The following is a 15,276-nucleotide window of genomic DNA, read 5'->3' as shown; positions in this document are numbered from 1 at the left end:
ACACAATATAAGAAGCCAAATGGCACAAAATTTACACAGCCCCACATAACAGAAACTGTAGCTGTATATTCAAATGCAAATTTAGACAAAATAATAAGCAGTTTGATAGATCAATTGAATATTAAACACTCTGAATTTGCAGCAAAGGAATCGGGTTGGAGCCTATGCGGATCTCCACACAAGCTCTATGTTAATATTTCTGAATTCAGCCCATTACAAGGTTCCACATATGTGCCTTTACCTGCTAACTTTAAAAACAAAAAAGCTGTGCTTAACATAGAAAATAATGATCAGAAATGCTTTCTGTGGTGTATTTTAGCTGCTTTGTATCCAGTTTCAGATAATCCAAAGAGAATAAGTTATTATAAACAGCATGAAAATGATTTTGATGAAGCAATGGAGGGTTTAGAATATCCAATGTCTGTTCAGAATATTGATAAATTTGAAAAAAAGGCCAGGAATATCAATGGTAAACAATTATCTATTAATGTATTTATTTGTTCTACTGGCCGTGGCAATTGCTTGATAGCACCTCTCAGAATCAGTACATTTGATGATGATTCTGCTGTTCCGATTGATCTGCTCTTAATTGAAGGGGATGATACACACCATTATACTCTGATACATAATCTTGAAGCTTTAGTCAGAAAACAACTAGACAAAACTCATAGAATATTCAAGTTGTGCAGAAGATGTTTGACTGTGTTTGATGGTCAAAAAATGGTAAATGGGGTTCGGGAAAAAATGCAGAAATTGCTAAAAACAAGTTAATTGAACATTTAAAATACTGTGGGAATCATAAACCTGTTCATATGCTTATGCCTAACCCAAGTGAAAATGCCAAATTCAAAAAGTTTGAAGCCTTGTTGGAACACCCAGCATATATAGTCTGTGATTTTGAATCAAATCTCAAACCCCTTGCATTCTGCAGCCCAGATCCTGATGAACCTTCAATTACACCATACCAGTTACATGAACCTTCTAGTTTTTATTATGTGGTTGTACAGGATGGTGTTGTTAGTAAAGAAGATTTATACATGGGAGCAGATGCCATCAAAGAATTTGCACATAGAATAGAAAATGAGTGCCATGACATAGCATCTAATGTCTTATTAAAATCAAAACCCATGTTGCCTTTAACAGAGAAACAGATTAAAGATTTCAACAATGCAGAAAAATGCCCGGTATGTGATTCTGAATTTTCAGATACAAATATCAAGGTTCATCACCATTCTCATACAGATGGTAAATTCTTAAATTCTTACAAACCACACTGAATGCCAGTCTTCAACTAGAAATTACAAATTTGCAATCACAATGCATGGACCCTCTTCTTAAAATTGATTCTGAACTCAAATTGCTGCTTCAAAAATATACTGACTTGGCCACATTGGATAATTTTCAAAGTTTAGAAGAAGCTGTAGCAGCTCTTCAAGCCAAATTTAAGACCCAGGCCACCAACTCTGAGCAATTGAAACAGCAATTGGAAGAGCAGATAAATAATGTCCAGACACAGCTCCAAACAATTGTCAAAAGCATAAAATCACAAGAAGATTTTGATCTAGTGATTTTCACTCTAAAGGAACAGATTCAATCACTGGAGATACCTAATCTGGACCCTCTGAACAATGCCATAGCCGAGGTTAAAGAAAAAATTGAGACACTTGAAAATTTTATGAACAACTTGCCATCTTCTGATGCTTTGAGTGCAATAACTCGGAGTGTTGCCAACATTAAGCTGCAACTTGAAACATATGAAGATTTTGGAAAAATTCAAAGTACCATAACCCATCTTGAGGGTACAATAGCAGCAGTGCAAAGTGATTTGACAAATGTAGAAGAATCTCTAGAATCCCGCCTGCCTGGTATTGTAGACACACTTGTCAGTGTCCAGCAACAGATCACAAAGCTTGAAAACCTCAACACTGAATCTGAGCTATCTCATTTTCATCACTTGATCGATGATATCCAAACAAAACTTGAAATTTTACAACAATCAACACCCACTCAGGCAGATATAGCCCTGCTCCAAAATGCTATGCAAAATGTGGCTGATGCATCTGAATTAAATAATGTGAAATTGGCACTTGAATCTTTGCAAAATACTGTAACAAATCTGCCTACATCACAGGAACTTAAAAATATTAAGAGAGCTGTGAATCGCATATTGAAATCAGAAGATATCAAGAATATCCAGACAGAGATCAAACAACTTACTCAGACAGTGGCCACTCTACCAACTAATCAACATATTAATGAACTGCATGCCCTGTTTGAGGATATCAGAAGACAAGTCCATGATCTTACTGCTCAAAATTCAAAATTGGCAGTTGTTGAAAATTTACAGCAAATTGTAGCTAATATCAAGCAACAGCTAGGGACCATGGAATCCAATCAAGCAAATGCTCTGTCTGTTTTTGCCACCCAGCTACAAGAAATTGTGCAACAATACAAGAAACTTGTTGTGGACATAAAAATCAAGCCAGGCCATGATGATGTTGTTAGGACTATCAATGAGCACCTTGAATCTGTAACAAGCAGATTGCTTACAGCAGAAAAAGAAATAACAGGCATAATCGAGAATCCTAAACATACAGTAATTCTTGAATTGTACAGTATCCCCAACAAAGAATATGATTCACCATTTACACCAGGTGGCAAAATATATATGCTGTCCCCTGCACAATTTTATTACCAGTTTTTTGTTGGGGGCACACTGAGACCAATCAAGATCAAATATTGGCTACAACCACAGGCACACCACTACCCCACCTTATCAATAACAAATGCTGACAACAAACCAAAAATCACCAGTGTAGAGTTAGAGGATTTTACAGATCCCAATACATTAGAAACATCTTATGCTGAAGATGATGGCTCTCTGGAATTTCATATACAAATAGGAGACAAATTATATTTAGAAAATCCTGTAGTATCAGCTGCTGAACACCCCATAGTTGCAATATTCTTGTTTTCATATTATGTCTAGACAAATTATTGTTGATGAATTACACAGACAAGCCAGACATAATTATAAGAGACTGCCAGTAGTCACAAAAGGCATAGATGATTTATGGCAGTGCGACTTGATTGAGATGGCAAGTGGACAGCTGAAAAACTTAGACAAAATCAACAAGGGCTACAAGTATCTACTCACTGTCATAGATACATTTTTAAAATTTGCCTGGGCTGTGCCACTCAAATCCAAGACTGGAAAATGTGTTACAGAAGCCTTCAGGACAATCATCAATCAGAGTGGAAGATCACCGCGCTATTTGCAAACAGATAATGGCAAAGAATTTTATAATTCTGTGTTCCAACAATTTATTAAAAGCCAGTCAATACAACATTATTCGAGTTACAGTGATCTCAAGGCCTCAATTGTAGAGAGATTCAACAAAACCCTAAAAAATCTTATGTATAAACAATTCACACTTCAAGGTAATTATAAATGGCTTAATATTCTTCCAGAACTTCTACATAAATATAACAACTCGGTCCATTCCACAATCAACATGAAACCCTCTGAAGTAACTTCATCTGATGAGCAAAAATTGATCAGGACTGTTTATTATCCTAGATACCAGCCAACAACAAGAAAAGCCAAATACAAGGTGGGTGATCAAGTAAGAAACAGCAAATATAAGCACTTATTCAAAAGAGGCTTTACAAGAAACTGGAGCACTGAATTATTTACAGTGGTTCAAATTAAACCTGGGACCCTTAACACATATATAATAAAAGACCACCGAGGAGAAATTCTCAAAGGCCGGTTCTATGAAGAAGAACTCAACAAAACTAAACAGCCTGACACATATCTCATAGAAAAAATCATCCGCAGAAAAGGCAACAAGTTATTTGTCAAATGGCTAGGACTTCCAGAACACAGCTGGATCGATGCAGACAAAGTGATAATATGAGCACCTGGGATGTTATAAAAAGGCTGCCAGAACCTGAACAGCAGATTAAGAGAAATGGCAAGTTGCTGCCTGATAATATTAGATGTCTTATTGTTGGGCCATCAGCTTGTGGTAAAACTACACTAATGATTGATAATTTTTTATTGGCACCCAACTGGTTAGACTGGAAAAACAGGCACTTGTATGTTTTCTCTAAGAGCTTGGAACAATTAAAATAGCAGCTGATGAAGCTATATGATGGACTGGATATTGCCACTTTTGAATCAGATGTTAAGCCACTTCATGAATGTCTCGATAATTCTGTTTGTTGTGTTTGATGACATTATACTGGATAATCAAAACAAGGTTAGAAATTTCTTTACACAGGGCCGACACAAAAACATTGATTGCTTCTACCTGGCACAGACTTTTTCTAAAATACCGAAGCAGCTGATCCGAGACAACAGCAATTTTATATGTGTGTTTCATCAAGATCATACCAACCTCAAACACATACATGATGAATATGTAGGTGGGGACTTGAGCTACAATGATTTTTCCAAGTTTTGCAGTAGGTGCTGGAATCAAAACAGTTATGGGTTTGTCACAATTGATATGACAAAAAAAACCAATAGTGGCAAATACAGAAATAAAATCAACAATTTTCTAGACATTGAAACATATATAAAGAACCATGAAAAGGCCAATTATTGATGATCTTAAATTAAGAGATTATCTTGTAAATAGATTTAAGGGATGGAAATCAGAGAATCGAGGAATTTATGAACAACACAAACAAACAGAACAGCCTATTATTGATGCTATTAGTGAATTAGGTAAAAATATCAAAACTGTTACAGAGCAAAATCAAAATTTGATCACAGAGCTTGTACCTGTAGCTGCAAGGAACATATTAGATTATCCAATCACCCCACATTCCAGTATTCATACACCTAGTCCTGTTGCTCCTCGAAGAATTGAAGCTACTCAGGATCCTATTGAATTGGGCCTTCTTGCTCAAAAATATTTAAGCACACCTAAAGACAACAAAGATGAGGTATTTGGCTTATATGCTGACACAGAGCGTGATGGTAGCATCATACATAGAATTGGCAATTTCAGAGTAACATTTATGGGAGATGATATAATTGTATATTCAGAATCTCATCTTGGAGAAAAGGGTGGTTTTGTTAAATATCCTGGCACACCTGGATTGTGGGAACTGATGACTAGGAAAAGGCCTGGCAGCTATACAGATCAAGATTATGAGCATTACAAAGAAATATTAATAAAATCAGATGCTCTATACCAGAACAATGATCCCACACAAAAAAGAGTCAAGTCTAGCAGTGGAGCAAAATACAACAATTTAATCAAGCCCATTTGGTCACAGATCAAGACAGGCAGTGGAATCAAACAATACAACACCCTGCCTAAAGAATTTGTCTGGGTTGATGATGTCAGGAAACTTGTAGATAGGTTATTGGTGATAGCTGGGGAGGAAAATGCTGGCAACCACAATTTTTACAATGAAAAGGTTGGAATTATGGACATGATAAGCACAAAATTGTCTAATTTTATAGTGAATGACACTAAGGGGATTGGATATCTTATAAAAATTATTAATACTCTACCACCTAAATTTTGGAATATTTCTGAGGGTCGGGGGTTGGTTAATGACATTATAAACAAGCTGCCATTTGAACTACACATTCCAGGCTATCAGTATTGTGGTCCAGGCACAAAATTGGAGCATAGATTAAACAGAGGTGATCCTGGTGTTAATCCCCTAGATGCTGCTTGTAGAGACCATGACATAGCATACAACACACATTCTGATCTTGACAAGAGACATGTTGCAGACAAAATATTAGAAGAGGCTGCATTTGGTAGATTTGTAAGCAAAGATGCTTCTTTGAGTGAGAAAATAGCAGGATTGGGGACCACCATAGCTATGAACACCAAACAAAAACTGGGGTGGGGGCTGTGAATATGTATATAATAAACCTAGAATGAAGGCCAAGGGTGTTATGTATCACAAGGGTTAGGTGGCAGAGCAGCCCTTGGCTGAACCTCGCCCGCTGAATAAAGAAAATTTATTATTATTATTATTATTAAATACCTTATGCACGTCTTAAATCTCTTAAAACTATTGATAGCCTTTTAACCAAAAAGCAGCGCAAGAAAAAAAGCTCTTGTCTTGCCAAGGGCCATGGTATGAAATTGTTGCTTAGCACCCCCCAATTAAAAAAATTACAACAATCTAGAAAAAAATCACATGTAGGGGGTTTCATATTTACTATCCCGGCCATCTTAGCAGCACTTGGGGCTGTTGGGAGCTTGGCTGGGGGATCAGCTGCCATAGCAAAAACAGTAATAGATGCCAAGAAAAATAAGGCAGAATTAGATGAAATAAAGCGCCATAACCTGGCCATGGAGAAACAAGGCAAAGGTGTTAAGAGAGCCATGAATAAGTTTAAAAAAACAAGAGCCGCTTACAAACCAAGATATTGAAGCTTTAATCAAGCCACTGGGCATCAAAAATTTTAGAGGTGTGTACATGTCTGATTCTTTACCAGAACAACCACTCAACAAAGAGTGTGGCATTGTTAATTTGGATAAGTACAAAAATCAGGGCACTCACTGGATTTGTTATCTTAAATATTTAAAAAATGAGGCATTTGTGTTTGATTCATTTGGAGGCGTTCCACCTGAAAATTTAGTAAAATATCTAAAATCAACTAATCTTTATTACAATAATGTCCGCGTTCAAAACTTCAAAGATGTTAATTGTGGACATTTGTGTTTATCTGTTCTTAGATATACAGGGTGGCTCAATAAGTCACTTAACACCCTCAGTACAAGGCCACTGCGGCATGGAATTTGAAATTGGCGATGACCAATCGTTATATGGCCAAGGGGGAACCACATTGACGCCACCCACACGGTCGGTGGCCATCTTGATGTCCGCCATCTTGAATTCAACTTCAGAATTTTAAATGGGAAGGGGGTCGTGCGACATATCAAAATGGGCTAGAATTTCACGAGAAATGCAATGGTGAAGGTGTTTTCGACGTATCTTTAACCAGTAAAACGTTATGACTGAATTCTTGTACCAATTTGCTCCTTTTCGAGGTGTTAGAAAAATGCCTTAAAATTTGTTTAGCGCTTCGGTAATGCATCGAGATCAAAGTGACGTCTATGGAGAGACGTTCGCATGCCATTGCACATTATTTTAATCGGATACATCCATGAAGAGCTGCTCACTATGAATGGTTGTCGCGAACAATTTACAGTGTGACGCTTCAATTGAATTAAAAGTCCTTCACAGTGACAAGGCTAATGTTTATGTTCATAAGGAAGTTCATAAACAGAATATTCCATGATTTTTATCTGATAACCCATTTTCGACAGATCAAAGCTGAATGGTTAGTGTTGGTAAGTTAATGGTGTGGCGTGCTGTGTGGAACACGATTGGTTAGTCAAATTTCCATCAACGGAACCTTAAATGCTTAGGGCTACTTGGATTTGTTAAATAAACAGTTTTTTTCATCCTTGCTTATGGAAGAAGGTACTTTTTACAGAGTTTTTTCAATAGGGAAGAACACCAGAACACTTATGGGAACGTTATGAACCAGTTTTTGTCCAAAGTTAGTTATCAGATGAGAAGGGTCACATATTCTGTTTATAAACTTCCTTATGAACATAAACATTAGCCTTGTTACTGTGAAGGACTTTTAATTCAATTGAAGCGTCACACTGTAAATTGTTCGCGACAACCATTCATAGTGAGCAGCTCTTTATGGATGTATCCGATTAAAATAATGTGCAATGGCATGCGAACGTCTCTCCATAGACGTCACTTTGATCTCGATGCATTACCGAAGCGCTAAACAAATTTTAAGGCATTTTTCTAACACCTCGAAAAGGAGCAAATTGGTACAAGAATTCAGTCATAACGTTTTACTGGTTAAAGATACGTCAAAAACACCTTCACCATTGCATTTCTCGTGAAATTCTAGCCCATTTTGATATGTCGCACGACCCCCTTCCCATTTAAAATTCTGAAGTTGAATTCAAGATGGCGGACATCAAGATGGCCACCGACCGTGTGGGTGGCGTCAATGTGGTTCCCCCTTGGCCATATAACGATTGGTCATCGCCAATTTCAAATTCCATGCCGCAGTGGCCTTGTACTGAGGGTGTTAAGTGACTTATTGAGCCACCCTGTATGTCTCAAATAAATAAACCATCAATTGAAAATTTTCAAAAGGCCCTGTGGTATCTGAAACATCATGGGGGTATTCCATCTCACCAGCCAAAATTCAATATTGAAACTCAAATTACATGATGATATAGTGTATCCCAAAACAATAGCTCTCAGAGCATTTTATGGCATGTACTTGATACCTAATATTACACACCACAACAACAAAATTGCAGTAGGGGATCAAAAAATTGTCATCACTCCAGGGCAATATAATCTGTCCACTCTAAATGCTCAATTACCCAGAGGTATAGTATTAACTCAAAATTCTGTCACTCACAGAGTAGAGATTGTATCTGCTACAGAAACAGTGGATCTGGGTACTATAGGAGAGCTGTTAGGATTTGAGAACAACACAAAACTTGAACCAGCCATCAAACACACTGCTATCAATATACCTAAATTCTTAGCCATAGAGACTCTGAATATTCACTGTAATGTGGCCGAGGGTATGATCACCAAATCAAATGGCATAGGCACTCACAAACAAACTGGCATCATTGCAACATTTAAACCTAATTCTGAATTTATGGAGCCAATCATCTACACTCCATCCCCAACATTATATTTTCCTGTGTGCCATAATAGAATAGATTATATTGAGTTGATGGTCACTAATGAAAAAGAAGAATTAGTTGATTTTGCTGGAGCCACAACAACTGCTATCATAGAGATTAATATTTAAATAAAAATACATACAAAAAAATGGAAAATATTGAGAGTTATGAGCTACAATCATTCCCCCCAAACAGGAGGACATTTGCAAATTTAAATCAACCCAACACAGAAATTGAAGTTGATCTTGATGTAGGGGATGGCTTTATACACCCCCACAGAGCAGATCTATACATCAAATTTGATGTTGTAAAGCTCGATGGTACAGATTATCCGGCAAATTCAAATATAAGATTGGTAGACAATTTTGTGCCGCATCTGTTCTCTGAAATTGAGATCAGAAAACATGGTGTTGTTATAAACAGAGTGGATTATCCCGGCATTACCTCCACAGCTTTGGCCACACTAAAATTATCCAAAACCGAGGCTTCTTACTACAAAATAGGTGGATTTGAGGCTGGTGATAAAATTATATCTAAGAGCCACACAGTGCTGTTCCCCATGCGCCTGTTGCCAGGATTCTTCTCAGATTACAAAGATATTATGTGGAAGGGTGGTTTAAGAATCACATTTAGAAGAGCTGCCAATGATAATAATGCTTTGATGAGGTATAGTTCATTAAACTCTACAGGGGAAGCTCTGCCTAATACCCTACCTGATGAGGGCAAGTGCCTTATTCAGACTATGGAGCTAAGAATGCCAGTTGTTGAATATGAAGCCAGTTATGCTCTTAAATACAAAGCAGATATAATCAAAAATCCACAAGTACCTTTACAATTTTATACATATCAATGTGTACAGAAGCCTGCCACTGGTACCTATTATGAGTTTGATGCTACAAATTCATTCTCCAGTATACAATATGACATGCCAGATTTTGTGGTGGTATTGTTTCAGACTGAAAGACACAATAATCAGGAAAAAAATTCAAGTAAATTTGATAACTGCAACATCAAGAACATATATCTTAAAAATGGCAGAAATGAGGTATTTCCTAGAGAAAATTATAATTTAGACATGTCCAAGGATGATTTCCTTAAATTATATGAAGCATTTACAGCATACAAAAGGGTCACTACTGGCAATACTGACATGTATTACACACCAGATGAATTCAAAGCACAGAGACCCATGTTTGTCATCAACACTTCCAAAAGGAAACAAGTTGTGGTTAATGACAGGACAAACATTAAAATTATCTGTGAATTCCACGATACACTCCCTGATGACACCATATGTAGTGTTATTCTTATAGGGGAAAAATCATATATTTATGATGTAAGAAATGAGAGAGTCACAGAGCAATTCTAGAGGGCCTCTGCATATTGCACAAGTTGAGCCTGGTGCCCAATTGAACTTAAACCGGAAGTAAATATGTGTGTGTGTGTGTGAGGGGTGTGTGTGGGTGTGTATGTGGGTGGGTGTGGGTGAGGATTCAGACTTCGGTAAATGATTTCGCAATTTTCAGTATCTAGAACAGTTGTGGCATTTTGAGTATTTTTGTATTAAAGGTGCCTAATGTGTTCGGATGTTTTTCTTGGATGTGTTGCTATGAACTTGGAACTGCTTAAAGTTTTGTTTCCCAAGTCTACCTTTTGGTAATAGTGATTCGTGTGGTAGAGATGGATATTTGATTTCTGTTACTTAGCGTGGCTTTTCTGCCACTTATAGCTAATCGCAACAATGAGTAATGACTTGAAATTGATAAAGAGACAATCATAAACAGTGCCGCAACCACAGGTGTGCAGATGGCATTGTCTCCCCCCCTCCCCCGCGCGACCTTGGACGGAAGTTCATTCTAGGGGAAGCAAACATTGAAGTAAAAAAAAAACAAGACTAGGAGAATCTAAGAATAGCAGGACAATTGGATACCCATGATGGAATTAGTTTTTACGTGTTCCCTGCATTTTTCTTCCAGACGGTCAAGGTCACTTGCAAGGAGCACAGAGGGTCAATTACCCCCTATCAATTTCAAAATTGATACAAATAGAAATACATTTCGTAAAATTTTCTTGCTCGCGTCGCTCGCAATTTCTGCTATTCTTATAGTCCAAGTTCAGAGCCAAAGCTATGGGGGTGGCGGGAGTCGGCCCTGGGAGCCAAACGATCTATATGAAAAATAAATATTAAACACAATACCATGGCGCTCCGTAAATTATTGGGCCTTATTAAGACAATTTCGTTCTATGAAACTTAATATGAAATATTAATGATGACACTGTAATCCAAGAAGTCATTGATCAATCAAAGGATTCCTATTTGTTTGTCAGGTGTCAAAACATGTATTTCAACTATAATATAATACACTTTACACAATATTTTGCAAAATGGTTAATGTAACCAATAGACAAACATTGTCTGTAGTGATGCAAGAGTCTCTCCTTTGAAGGAAATAGAGTCCGTAGTGGACTAAGGACCCATGTTTTAATGTTTTAGCAAGTACAAAAAAGGTACTACAAATTTTTACACAATTCATCAAAGTGTAGATAATATGTAACCATTATTATTTAATTAATTTGATTTTTCTTGCATAACACAACACAATGGCCTTGTTGGATTCTCGTAAAAATCTTGCATACTGGAAACTAGAGGGAAACATTATCAAGCACGATTTATAAAGAGCTTCCTTAATCAGTTGCAGAGAGGCCCAAAGCTGTTAGTAGTATATACATATTAATTCGCCTATTAACATTATCGACCTGTAAATATGAAGTAGATACAGTCCCTATTAGCCTATTTATGTTAAACTTTATATTGTTTAGCAATCTGGAAAGGTCATCATCGAATTATTGCTATTTGACATTGCTGGAAGGTTTTTTTTTTTGTTCGTTGCAGTTTCAATATATCATCCCTTTTCTGATACTTATATCTTTTGGGGGAGGGGAAAAAGTGCCTCTGTGTGCCCTGCTATATCTGCCAATGCGACACAATATATTAAAAATTTGCCCCCTCTAGGATTGAATTCGCCACCCCTACAAAGAATTCCTGGCTATGGGCCTGAATCTAATCTCTCTATAACATAGCTGATCAATGCTAACCATACATTTTTTATACACAATAACGCTAGTGTAGGTTAGAATTGTTTCTCGGTGAGGTGAGGTACCCGACTGAAATTGCTCGTCCAAATTGTAACTTCTGGATCTGCAACTTCGAAATGCAGTTGATTATTTAATAATAATAAAAAAAAAATTAAAAAAAGGCTTCTGATGGATTCTGGAGCATTTTCCTCATGTGGCAGACACAAACAGCTCTTATGTAGATTATTATTATTAAGCAAGATAATAGTCATTAAAAATAGCATCGCCATCAAACAAGGTGCTTAGGCTTACGTAGTCACGAAACTATTGCAAATAACCAAACAACAGCGAAAGAAAACCACACGAAGACTCACGTGAATGCTCTAGAAGAAATTCTAGGCAGATTTTTTTTTTTCAGATTTTGGAATATAATAGCAGTGTTTTTCGAAGGGAAAGGAAATTTCGAAAACTGTTTCAGGTACAAATCAATGGCTTGAGTCTAATTTTTGAGAGCGATATCTTAAATCTTCCATTTAATCTATTTTTAAAATAAAATTTCTCTTCGTCTGAGACAGCGGGAAGTTAAACCGAAAGCTGGATACAGTTGTAGGATCAGCCATTGCTCTTTCTTGAAAGTCAGCAATTTCTGATGGTTGTCTCTTCAAAGTCTTTCCTGTCGTTCTCACAGGACCGTAAGAAATCTCTTCAGAAAAATATCGAAGGCCTGAACGATTGGGTTTCTTCTGGTTTCTATCTTGAAAATTTCGGTTGCACGAAATTTATTCACTGGTTCATGGATTGTATTGCATTGGGGTACTTTCACACCAAGGCATAGGCGTGCGCAGACCCTCTGATTAGTGGTGGCAAAAACCTTGATGAATGTTCAGTCGGGAAAGAAAAACCTAATTTTATCTCACTGTTTTAGATTCATTGTATTGATGGTTATATATATATCTATATATATACACACACACACACTAGCGTGCAAAAGTCTTTGCCCAAAGTCATTATCTGTGATTTATGTTATGAAACACAAATAAATATCAATTTTGACTCTATTCTGGAATGTCTTTGATGTATATCAATTTTATATGAAAACACAGACAGACGTAGTGACGACGACGAGTTGAACCTGTATGTGTATACTGAATGTTGCACTTATTCCTTGTTTCATATCAAATTTCGGTGTGTATATTGACGAATATGTTCTATTACTATTTTTTAAAGATATACTTAACATTAATTTACATTTAATGTACATTTTGTAATTTTAATATATGATTTTCAATTATATCTTTCTTATTGCAGGTGAAATAATATAATATTCACGAAATGAAGAAAAGACACGAATATTCAACTGAATTTCGTGGTAAAATACAAATTTTATCAGAAGGTTATACTCATGCGAAAATCGCAAAACGTTTGAATATTCCAAGGAGAAGTGTTACATATACTTTAGCTCGTCTGAAAGCAACAGGGACAAATATGACGAAGAAACGTTCTGGACAGCACAAAAGCACAACAAGAATGGAAGATAAACATATTATCGTCATGAGCAAGCGAAATCGAAGACTTCCAGCAACTGCAATTATAGAAGACATAAACAGAATTAGAAAAACTCCGGTTTCGGTTGATACGGTTAAGAGGCGACTGCGAAGCGTAGGTTTAAATGGCCGAATATCCTTTCGAAAACTTATCTTGCGACCTCAAAAAAAAAAAGTGAAACATCTGAAGTGGGCTGACACATCAAACATAGACATTAAGACAGTGGAACAAAGTGTTATGGACTGATGAATCGAAGTTTGAATTGTTTGGAACAAAAAGACGATTATACGTTTGAAGAAAGGTCGGAGAACGAATGCTTGACAGTTGTTTGAGTCACACTACTAAACATGGAGGAGATAATGTCATGGTCTGGGGTGGTTTTGGAAGAGGAAAGGTTGGAGATTTGGTGCAAATAAAATCAACTATGGACAAAACCATGTACCATAATATCTTAGTACGTCATACAGTGTCATCTGGAACGAAGACTATTGGAAAGGGATTTATATTTCAACAGGACAATGACCCAAAACACATGTCCAAACTGTGTACGAACTATTTAAAAACAAAGGAGAGGCAAAAAATTCTCAAAGTGATGTTGTGGCCTCCACAATCACCCGATCTCAACCAGATTGAGAAACTGTGGGACGAGTTGGACAGAAAGGTTCGTATGATGGCTCTAACGAATCTTCAAAGTTTGTGGCAGTGTTTAGAAGATGCCTGGAAAAATATTGGACACGAAACACTGCAAAATTTAGTGTCTCGAATGCCGAAGTTATGTGAAGCTGTGATACGTGATAAAGGGGTCATATCGGTGAGAGCAAAATATAAGTTTATTTACGTTGTTTATGTTAACTAATGAACCTTTACATTTCTATTTTGTTCAAATGTGATATAATATAACATTTCAAATAAAGTTTATCTCATTTTTCGATATATTTGGTTCATTTTTGACAGTTATTACCTTTGTGCAAAGACTTTTGCACGCTAGTGTATATATACGAGGGCGATTCAATAATTATTGTCCCCGGCATACTTAAAGTATATGAATTGCAATGAATGATGGGGATATTGTAGCCTAATGTCTTAGATGCCTATATGCAAAATTTCAGAACCGTAGGTGCTATAGTAAATTTGTTTTTCTCGTTTTAGGTGTGAGAGGTGGCACTTAGTTTGAAAAATGGAGAAAACCGAACAATGAGCTGTCATCAAGTACCTCCAGAAAAAAGGGCTAAGCCCAAAGGAGATTCATGAGGACATGATCAGTGTGTTGGGTTATGGGGTTCCTACCTACCAGGTGGTAAAAAACTGGTGCCGCGATTTCCGTTGCGGCAGGGAAAGCTGTCAACAGGCCCCTGGTGCTGGTCCTCCAACAGCATCCACCCCAGAAAACATTGATGCTGTGCATGACATGATTATGGCTGACAGAAGAATCACGGTGCAACAGTTAGCAGACATCATGCACATCTCTGTAGGCTCAGTGGAAACCATTGTGCATGAACACTTGGGATTCAGAAAGGTGTCAGCGCAATGGGTCCCCAAAATGTTATCCCGTGAACAACAGAAAGACAGAGTTCAATGTTCAAGGGCTGGTTTGGAGGTTTGGAGCTGATGGGGTCAGACCTGAAGCAGTTCTGTGATAGATTTGTGACAGTGGATGAGACATGGCTCCACCACTATGATCCTGAGTCCAAACGACAGAGTATGGAGTGGCGGCACAGCAATTCACCTACCCCCCCCCCCCCCCCCCGAAAATTCAGGATGCAAGCATCAGCACGCAAGGTTATGGCCACAATTTTTTGGGATTCGAAGGGTGTGCTCCTTATTGACTACCTGGTGGGACTGGACACACTGTTACTGGGGACTATTATGCAGCCCTAATCCCTAAGTTACGCGAAGCAATCAAGGAGAAACGGCGTGGGATGTTGCGGCGAAA

The sequence above is a fragment of the Lepisma saccharinum genome, chromosome 27, assembly GCF_977018435.1.
Source record: "Lepisma saccharinum chromosome 27, izLepSacc3.1, whole genome shotgun sequence".
NCBI classification, from domain to species: domain Eukaryota; kingdom Metazoa; phylum Arthropoda; class Insecta; order Zygentoma; family Lepismatidae; genus Lepisma; species Lepisma saccharinum.
Note: the sequence above shows the minus strand (reverse complement) of the source record.